Source organism: Pollicipes pollicipes, unplaced genomic scaffold (genome assembly GCF_011947565.3).
Source record: "Pollicipes pollicipes isolate AB1234 unplaced genomic scaffold, Ppol_2.1 Scaffold_3447;HRSCAF=4054_pilon_pilon_pilon, whole genome shotgun sequence".
NCBI classification, from domain to species: Eukaryota; Metazoa; Arthropoda; class Thecostraca; order Pollicipedomorpha; family Pollicipedidae; genus Pollicipes; species Pollicipes pollicipes.
The window spans coordinates 33,511,258-33,522,776 of NW_023596297.1; positions in this window are offsets into that span (position 1 = coordinate 33,511,258).

Below are 11,519 nucleotides of genomic sequence, written 5' to 3' on the forward strand. Positions count from 1 at the left end.
GACACCTTTGATCACGTCTGTGTAGATGATTGAGTCGATATCGACCCAATTCTCAGCATAGACATTCGACACCAAAGCTACCCAGCAAGGCGCTTGCGTTCAACACATCTCAGCAACAACAATTTTGCCGATTGGATTAACCTAACAGTCAAAATTTTGTTGGTAACGGGATGGGTAGACAAAGCATCGGGAACGTTGTCGGCACAGGTATCAAAACATCACATATGTCGATACATGTAGATATTGCATGCCGGGTCAGTGCTTTCCGAAATCTCAAGATGGTATATATACATATATATACAGAGACAAAAATGATGTATAGAATTGCTAATGTTTCTGTTTTCATGAAAAGGAAGCTGATTTGAATGTCATGTAAAGCATTGTTGAATTTTCAACATAACTTTACATGATTAATGCGTTGGAAACACTAGGCGTCAAACTCGCCCGTGCCTCACGGATTAGTAAAAACTGATCACGGACGGGAAGAACCTGATCACGAACGGGAAGAGACTAGCATCGTCTTGGGTGGAGAAAATGTCACACGTGAAGGCCGGTCCAAGCAGTAGTACGATTGGTCGGCTTGTTCTGTACATGCTTATTAAGTCAGCGAAACGCTCAGGAACGAATTTAAACCGTCCACCAACAAAATCACCGATGCTGCGAAGCCTTTTGCATCATCTGACTAATGTTTGCATGCGCACCTTACGCATGGTGCCATTGGCTGCCGTTCATGCGAATGCTGCCGCTGGGTCACACAGTCCGGGCAGGGTGGACCGATTCACTCATGCGGGCGTTGGCTGACGCTTTGCGATGTCACTGTTATGCATCGGAAATGACAGTAATAATAGGGCTGTAATTTAGTCGCTCAAAAAGGTCTGTATCGGCAGAGCTATCCATTATAATCTTCCTTTTTCTTATAAATATTATCTCAATATCATCATGCAAATATGAATATTATCAGTGTGATATCACATTATATCATGTCCTTTGTCAAGATCATACCATAACATTATATGGTGTAGCAATATTTAGCTTGCTTCCTACGAGCTGCGTCACTGATTGTAGAACGCGGTCGGCATATTGTCGGTACACTCCGCTGTTTGCCGCTTCATTATCTGCGTATGTCTCTGCATTACATGGCGTATTTGCCAACCGTTACATATATCAGCTGTACTTGCATGACTACGTCAGACTTGTCTCGGAGAAGTCCATACACAGTTGTGACCTTCACAAGTCACCTTGACTGCGTTTGTTTACAGCACGGTTTTCGGAACTTATTGTGCATGGATAGCACGAACAGGAGCCTCGTAATTGCCGCATAAGAAAGATCCAGCGAACCACAAAATGCGTTGACTTTCCGCGTATTCAATCCAGATTTCCAATGACCATTAACACCACAAGATCGTGAGCAGCAAGGAAACCCAGGCAGAAGTAGCAAACAACGGAATTGCTTAGGTTAAATGAATACGCATGGGAGACAGCTGTGCGGCCCGTGGCACCGTGTTTACCGACAGCCGTTGCCAATTGTAGACACCCAGCCACGCCCAGCCGAGCAGGTATTGGGTCGCACAAACATGTTAGGCGCCAAACCCAGCCCAGCAGGTATGGGACCGCACAAACCTGACGTTACGCGTTTTAATAGAGTGTAACCGAGACATAGCAGGGTGAAAGATCAGTGTCCTGAAATTGCAGACCTCGGGTGTTAAGCAACACACTATGTGGAGGAATTTTTCACTCCCTTTCCCCATATTTTGTATGATTTTTTTTCACTCCTACCTGGTATTGTTTAACCACACATGCCGAACCCATATTTCCCTCTCAGAGGTTTTAATGTCATCCAAAACCGAGCTCACTTGAAACCATCAAGCGTAAGCAAGGCTCCATAGAAGCTGGACACCTATGACTATATCCTGCCCCACCTACAGCTGAATTATCCCTATGTATGCACAGAGTAAGGGCACCAGGTACCTTCAAGCCCGAGACGCACAGCGACTTCAGCGGCTTGCATGCATCAAGTTTGGTTTCTTTACAAAATGCGCCACAAACTAAAGCTGTGTGCCAAATGCGAAGCTTTCATGCATTCCCATTTTTTTTTTTTGGGTCGCACCAGGCAAACACCACAGGACCAAAGCAAGACCCAGTACGAGCATCAGAAAAGCCTGGTAGATAATTTGACTCAACGTATTTTTTTAACCCGAAGAGAATTGACCACTTAATTGCAACACTCCCGAAATGTAGGAGTGAAAAATTCAAGAAATGCCGTCTAAATAGTAAAAGTTGAATATCACAATCTGAGTATTCATATTCATATTTTTAGTCAAATATCTTTATTAAAAAATCGACAAAAAGATAAACCTTCATATTCACTCCTTTACTTTTGTTTTTCTTGGTTTCGCACGAGCATGATACAAATTCACTTCTCCTTCTTTTCAGATTAGCTTTAAAGATATCATCTATGGCTTAAAATGTTGGCTAACTTTCCTGAAAAAATGTTCCGACTGCAAACTTGCACATATGTACTACATGAATTGGACTAAGTTGCCAGCCGCCCAAACATGTTTCATATACACCCAAGAGTGTACAAGTGACAGGGAGTGAAGGAGAAAACTTTGAGCACGAAAGTATTTTTACCTCCATTTTTGTCCTGTTAAACCCCCAGTTAGCCCTTTCTTTGGTTCATGGCGAGGCTCAATAATTAAAAATCTAAGCCATTCCAGTTTCACTACCTCATCGCGTTACATTATCCTTATGCGCATAGCTTTGGGACAGACCCGGTGCAGCCAATACCGAAGTGTTGGTAGCGAAATGCGGCCCTTAGAATCTGTTGACTAGTTCAAACCTCTTCTTACTTGTTTTGCATTTTAGTCTTGTAGGTTGTTGGGCATGATGAATATTTTTATGTTGTGGGCGGGTTGAATGATCCTCTCCTTTAGCAACCATTGCGAAAGATACCGGCTTTTTGTGTGGTGGAGCAGAAAGAAGTCTGTCCTTAAAAAAACGGTAAGGTTCTTTAGTGGATCAACTAATCGCTAACCTTACCTGCTTCCATTACGTGATTTGTTACCAAATTCAGCCATTTTCTGTTTTAATCCATGGAGTTTTGTTTGTAAGACAAATTATTAAGCCACAGGACATGCAATTAAACTATTTTGTTCTATACTTATGATTATTCGCCTCAAATTTGTTGATGTGGTCCCTCATGTCTGCTTTAACAAGGCGTTATCCATAGTTGCCATGGTTTGCTGACATGCAAATGGCTGTACTTTAGATATACACCATATTTTTGCATGGAAACACTCTAAGCTGCATGACAATTACAATATGAGGTAGATATTGCTCTTTAGCAAATAGTTAGACCACCCCACTTAAAATGTGAAGCCAACATCTCAAACTTGAAGTTACTAAATATGAATAACGAAACCCAGATGGATGCCTTTGCTGCAGCTGAAAAGGCAAGCAGCAAAATATGTTTTGTGGCCATTCTTTTCATTCATTGTGGCCAAGTTATGTTACATTTGTAGGAGAGAGCTTGTTTTGTGGAACATAACCACTATTGCCCTTGACGGAGGCTAACCATGCCAATGAGAATAAGTTGTTCAGTGATTTCAGGGGTTTCGATTTACGTGTTGTCAGTTTTTCTGGTGTGAAGAAGTTGGCACAAATCAATTGAGCCAAAACACAAGTTAAAACCAGCCAATAATAAGCTTGATCATGCTTTTATGATAACTGCTGCTGGCAAGAAATAGGTGAGGTGAGTTGAGATGGTGTTCAACATATGGGCTACCCTAAGTTAGGTTAAGGTTGGTTAATTGCATGGCAAGGGGTAGGAGGTGGTAGGCAGTAGGTAGTTGAAATTTTGCAAGAATCAGTGACACAAATGCTGCCGTGATACAAATAGGTTAGACAGGATGAGATGAAGAAAGGGTCCTTTAGGTTAGGCTTAGTTAGGTTACTTTCATGGAAATAAGCATTGGTATTTTGCAAAACAGTGACAAAGTACTTCTTCACCCATCTTAACAGAAGCCAGACCTATGTCTGTTGTGTTTGATTTGATTTTATGTTGATGTGCAGGAGTCCAATTCCTTTTTTTAGATGCTTTATGCCTAAACAGTCCTGCTTAGTTTTGTGTAAAAAATCCGGTGGAAGGGAAGCGCAAAGGGCAACATCAAAACATTGGGGTTGCATAGTTTGTTATGCTCATTACACTATTATTAAATAGCTTTTCTTGAATGTATTCTGTTTTGCTGTAATGGCCTAAGATGTTGAGAAAAGATACACAGTTTTGTCGTGTTTACGATATTACGTCCATGCCAACTTGAAATGTGTCTTTGTTGGCTGGAGCATCTCTCACTGACTCATAAGTTCCAGCTCTTGTGACTTGAATTTTTCACTCCCGTACGGTCTTTTTGCAATAAAATTTTTCACTCCCACCTTGGCTCAAAAACGATTCTATCTTGCTTTGAGGGATGGGGGGGGGGGGGGGAGAAGATAACCGTGCGCCTAGGTAGGTATGCTTTTAAATCAGGCTGATTTTTAGGTTAAGCGTTTTTATAGCGTAATCAAGGAGTCAGTGCTGAGCAGGACTCGGGGTAACCTCTGCATAACCAGGAAGAGGAGAAATGAAAATGAAAAATAGTGCGTAACATAAAATATGGATGGTCTCTACCTAGCCAGTTTGAATGACGTTCTGGCATGGGACGTTAGTCGGAGCGGCAAAAACAAACGCTCGTTGTAGGTAATTATGTCGCCTGTTGCATGCCAATCAAAGGCCGACGGCTTGATAGGGGAACTGAGTTTGCCGGTGAGCTGCCATGATAAGGGAACTGAGTTTGCCGGTGAGCTGCCACGACTGCGTGATCACAGAGTAGGCTTTACTTGACAAATTTCACACGTCGTCGAGGCTAAATCCACAGTTCATTAAAAGCTTCTGGTATCTGATGAGCGATGCACATTGCGGTGCTCCTTCAAGGAGCGTCCCAGCAGACGAGACTTCGGAGAGAAGAGCAGACTGAGAATCGCAATGTGGAAGAGACTAGTGCTGATATTTACGAGACGTTGCACCGATGTCCGAACGAGTGCACTGCACATTTAAGTTAGTCATGCCTTGTTATCAGCCGACTTCATTCTGATCTTAAGTTTTGGATAAGCGGATCCATACTAAGAAACAAATAATTTTTTTAAGAGCAGGAAGGCGTGAAGACACTTGAGCCTATTGACGCTTTTGGTGACGGAATAATGTTTTTCTTTCTTTTATCGAAATGCGTTTGACGCGCTTCATTACGTCTGCCGTAGTTCATGAGCTGTCCATGAAACGACGAGTGCTATCCGTTTCATGTCGATAAGCTCAGTTCCAAAAGCAACACCTTCGCTTGATCAATGGCTAGCTGCTGTGGTTCTTGAGAAACATGATACAATGGTTGCACAGTCGTAATCACAAGAGGCAATACATGGATATGGATGACGTTGTAAGCAAACAATCAAATCCGTGACGGCTGTGGTACTATGACGTCATTTTGACCAGGCCTAGCTTGATCTTGTTCACACAGCTCTGAAGCAAAAGGAGCACTGACAATGTCAGATTCCCGTTGTCGTCTGTTTGGAACTATTCCTAAAAGACGAGGAAGGGGGCGGGGGCAACACATCCTTGTGAGTTATTGAATAAGGTCTTCTTTTAGTTGGGTCTTTCACGAGTTATCCTCCATACGATCAGATATCTGTGGATGAAAATTGCACGCGTGTGATGGACTGCCTCTTACGTACTAGCCCAAAGCACAACTCCAATTCGGAATTCGCACGCATAAGACATGAATTGTTTTGGACCTTGCCCCAAACGTCACGCAAGGCGCCCTGACACTTCTAGTGCATCCTAACCTTTAATTCTGTGCGTACTTTGATGCAATCCCCAAACCGAGCAAATTAATTTGGCCAGCTTTCTGGTTTTCTCGCATATAGGCAGCCGTGTGACACGAAATTTTTATTTTCGTCATGCTGCATACAAACGGACAGACTTGGCGGGGCAAAGGGAAACACGGAAGGCTGGAAGGTGCCAGCGAGAGGCGGAAGCTGACGCCAGAAATAACACTCCAAAACGCAGCAGGCTGCAACAGATTGTTGTGAATGGTTCTGACGCATATCACACGCTTGGTTGAGCGTGAGGGAAGAGTGGCGCCACTCACAAGTACATCTGCTGCACGTAGAGCGTGTCAGAATCAACGGCCGCATAAATCGCAGCGAGCGGTGCGAAAAATACTCATGCGTCTACGAGGCATGATAAGCAACCCCACCCCGCTGATGGGTTTCCCTACCCAGCCATCCCGCCGCGCCCTTGGCGTTTCAGCTGTAGCCATATTATACTGGATATTTCACTGTCCCCGGAGGCGAGGAGCCAACTGGTGGATTCACTGAGGCCTCGCGACGGGCCAGAACATTTAAGGGATCTCCTCTTTTGTCACGTCAGCTAACCCCAGGAATATACATGTTGGTTAACTCGATAAATTAGTGGGCTCTTCTCCTCATTATTGCGCTATTAAAGGGTCCCTGTTTCTGTTCGGCATACGTGGAGTACACAAAACAGCACGAGATGATTGGCTGGCGTCGGCTGCTGGTGCTTCCAATTTGCAGCTCCGCATACACTATAAATGTACGCGGACGGGCAAATGTGCATTGCACGGTCAAAATTGGAGGAAACAAATAAGCTTTATATATTTTTGGTGGGCATCTTCTTCCCCAAGGCTTATCCTTGCAAAATGCTGCAAAATTTAGGTTGATTCCTGCTGTTGTTGGTATATGATGTCATCAGCCGTATTCTGAATATGTGGAGATTCTGTTCATGTTTTCTTTTCTTGACTTTCAGATATCATCATTTTCTTGGCGTTTCTGTATATTTTAGATCGGATGAAACCGTCGACGGAAACCCTCTGGCTGCCATCAGTGTTTAGTTCGGATTATATAAGGACTCAGGACAGTAAGTATTTTAAAACAACCTCAACAACATCAACGGCTCTCGATATCTTCGTTCGTGTTTTGATTTCACCTATAGTCTTGACTTTACGAGCACTGGTCTCCGAGTCGTTACAGCCGCTGTCACGCCCTAAGCCGCAATCATCATCAACAGGCCACGCGAGGCAGCACTGATAAAAAGATGTTCTCCAATTTCCCGGACTGGCGATTGGTTTACCATGCCGCCTTCACTTACAGCACGCTCTCTTAATGTCGTTTGAGCCGGTGAATGGAAAGCCTGGCGGCGCGAGCGGCGGACGCCGCGCGGGTGCCGGGTCTGCCGCCCCAGGCCGATGGTTAGTCGCCTCAGGCTCCGCACTGCTGACCGCACGCACGGCGGCTGGACGGCGGCCATTGTGTTCGCTGGCTTTTGTGCTGCGAGGCGAGCGTGGCCAGTGCGGTGCTGGCAGCCGAATATGGGTCTGAGTCAGCAGGCCTGGGTCGAGTTGGAGTTAGAGCACTGTTTCTTCATTGCCCACGGGCGAGTCTGAACCCATTGATGTTGTTGCTTATGAGCCTGGGTCCTCGAACTCAAGGGTCAGAGTACTAGGACTCTGAGCCCAAATCTGAGTCCATTCCATTCGTTCCACTGCGCATGAGTCTAAGTCCTAGAACCACAATTGAAAATCCTATCGCCTCGAAGCTCAACCACAGTGTATGAACTGAGCGACTGAGGCGGCGCATGCCACGGAAGAGATGGATACGATCCCGTGTAGACCACCGTTGTGTGGGCCTAGGCGGGTCACTTTCCCTAGGGTGTTATACACGCTGCCAAAGCGATGAACTATTCTCGAAATTGGCAGACCATGAATGATAATGAGCAATTTTTGCATAAATTCATTACAACAATTTTTCCCTCTCAAACAGGCTCAATCAATTTTGGAAGGGCTTACCAAAATGGTGTTTGTATTTTACCTTCACTAAAATGAGCAGAAAGACTGATCACAAGTGCTTTTCCAATCGCAACAAATCCTGAACATCTGAGATATCGCGACACCTATACATTGGCTTCCGCCGCAATCCCGTGGGCTTCGCGCTGTCGTAATGACAACATCGCTTCCAGTAATGGTCACGTTAAAAAGCCTATGCTAGTGGACAAAACCCCGCAGAACGATTACAGTGCCAATTGTAAAGAGAGAGAGGGACTCATAGGAAAGAAGGAGGATGCTATAAGAATTGGGAGCTATGCCGGAAATTTATGCATTTGATTCAAAAACAATTTCGAGGCATACCTCATTCCTTTAGTCACGCAGCTACACTTAACACTCTAAGTACGGTTTTAATCATATGACCACAACTATCCTTCACTTCGGACCAGAGCATTTAAATCATAGACAATAATTGAGGTATCGTGTGCAATCCAATACTTTTTATTTGTGGTCTGTTAGTTTTTTCTTCTCAGAAATGATGCGACGGTACAACACTAATCACGAAGTGATTGACATCCATAAAGTTGTTGCCTCATTGTACACACCATTATCAAAGTTATAAGTAGACAACGACAGCCACGAAAATGCGACGAAACTAATCTAGCGTTGCCATATATATCTAATTATGATGTGTAAAACGTGCGTTAAGCTTGAAAGGAAATTACTGCCGACATTTTGCACGGTTCTGAGGTCTGAAAAATTGCAATGCTATTAAATGTCAGACATCCTACTTGGCTGGATGTTTTGGTTCCTCGAGGACATGTAACCTAATTTTCATATATTTCTACGTTTTCCATCGCTTTTTTCTTGTAATGAGGAAGTAAACCGACCTTACTACATCAAATGGTGACGATTTTGTGCTTATCAACTTCTAAGCATGTGTTTGTTGGCATACAAAATACCTTAGATAATATTGTTGCGCACGTCACTGTATTCGGCGACGAAAGAGAAAATGTGGCAGTAGCTGCCCTATGTTTTCATCAGTTAACAACCCGAGCCCCCGTGCGGTGCGACACAAGCGTAATCACCCGCACCTCAGGACTCGGGCTGTCAACCGGCTGGTTGCGGCCGAGTGGCCGGGACTAGCACTGCTGCCTTGGTCGTGCTGGTCCGGTTTGAAACTTCGGTGCCGGCATCGAGGTGATGCCGGCCCGGACTGACAGACAGGGAAGCGCGTCCATAGAGGGACGGATCACGAAGAGCAAAGAACACTGCGCTTTCAGGTTGCACAAAAAGTATATTAACGATAGCTGGTTTTTTGGTTTTTGGATTAGAGCCCTTTCGACTAGACATGATCATATCATGGGTATGGGATGAAGAAAAATGGTTAACGATGGGACAGACATGCAACCAGGTGCATGGACGTACGTGCATGCGTCTGGGGGCCAACCTCCGAGCTTGAACCCGCGCATGCGCAGGTACCCGGTCGGGGTCCCCCTTCCCACGGGGCTCTCGGCCCACTCGTGGCTGACGCATGCAGCTTACCCCGGACAAGCGGGGTGTCGCGAGTATGCAGGACGAAGCAAGATTCAGGATAAAAGGGATGGGTGTGTATTAACCGTATGACTCGGTTCAACTATCACACTTGACAGCAGCAAACATCTGCCTAGTTCCGGTAGTCAATATACCAATAGCGGCCAAACAATGGCTTTACTGTCAACTGTTCTGTAGTAGGCACATCACTAATATCATTACCTAACAAACAGTGCAGCGAAGCTTTGGAGACGCACACAGTTCTCACCCGACGCACAATGTCACACACACAACAGCACTCGCTGGCGTCACCTATTGGTGACCCACACGACTAGGTGCTGATCACGTGCCGCTACAATATGATGGTTCTTGACCTTTACCTTGACCCGAAGAAGGTTCAATTTCAAAATGACTAGGAGATCGCATAGCTAACAGTTATACATAGCTTGACGTGGCTAAGCTGAAAGCTACCCTCTGCCCTTTCGCATCCGGAGGCTATAACGTTTGACCCCCCCCCCCCCCAACAAAACAACAAGAAACCGAATCAAGGCCCTCGAACGCGTGTTAATTGATGTTGAAATCAAAATCAAGAAGAGGCCATTGGCTCTAGCAAGTTTCTCTCATGTTGAGAAGAACTTAGACGTTTGGATATACGATAAACACAATTTGTGTTCCACATCTATGTGGTGGTCCAACCTAAGTCATCGAAGACCTTTCGGTGCAGTTCACAGCCTGCCTTTCTTAAGACCAAAAGCCCTTTCATTTCTGAGCTACACGCCCAGGAGCAAAAACAGTGCCTTTCCGTTGCAATATAACTCTAAACACGATGAACGACAAAAACAAAGGCAACTTAAATACAACACAGCGTAACCATCAAACATTTGGGTTCGGGAGGTCATTTGCACCAAAGTATCATTTGTTGGCCATCGAACACTGAATGATGGGCGGGATTAAACTAACGAAATTCACAGATAAAGGCATACTTAACATAACCAGCCTAGAGGCGTGTAGTTTCCTATTCAGTTGGTCTGGCTGGGGATGGGGCTGGCCGTCAACCCAGGCAAGCCTCATCCCATAAAAGGGGATAATAGACATTGTCCTTGTCCTCCTATAGGCATATCATATGCATAATAGGCTTTGCTAAAAATCGGTGAGTTGACTTTAATTGATAAATTAGTCATCATCGCCATGTAAATTAAAATCTCTACGGTCATGCTATCACGTTTTGATCCGAGAAGACATAGGCATTTGGGAATGTGTACTCAGCGATATAGCGAGGTACAGGTAGGGGAGAGGTGAAGGTGCGCCTCTGGGAAACCAGAGACACGGGGCTCGATTTCCCCGCGGTGCCCGAACTTCCTGCTGCGGTCGAAGGCAGGCGACGCCATATAGCCTCAGCAGCTGTATGCTTCATAAAGCCCTAACAACGACGGCAATACAGCGGTTAATCAGGGTTGACCGCACGACACCACCGTTAGCAATTACTGATACGACAGCAGTGTCCACTGCCGTCTCTGAATGGAGCCCCAGAACACCGACATCGCCCTTGGTGACGCTTGAGGACGACCGGTGGCGTCTTCCACGGTTCCGGGCCTGCGATGGAAGCTGGCGAGACCCTAGGATATAGGTACGTTGCTTAACAGACATGCTCTCAGGACGTCAATCACCGCCTCACGACGCCAAACTTTGCTATGATGGCCGAAAACCGGCATCAAAACAAGGCGAAATCAAAAGTTTCTCAGCGCTCTGGCGGTCGTTTCTCGGCGATGGTGCCATTTGTTTGAAAAACGACCGTCCATTGCTTCTGAATAAATCGAGAGCTGGCTGCTAAAGGGCATCGTTAAGTCACATAAGTCAAGGTCCATGTTAATGTGTACGTCACCTCCTTAGTATGGTTAAGTGATTCGATAGATATTTAAAGGTAATATTACACTTTTGAATATCTTGAAGCAAGCACCAGATATGATCAAAATATACTTACATATGTCATTCGTGCACCTTTAGGTTAAAAGGCCGCTCTAGACAATGCAATTTCTTGGTTACTGAATATGCTCCTTAATACGTCATTGCTTGACAACGTCATCAAACCTAGGACAACATTGTTCGAGAGCAGATTAA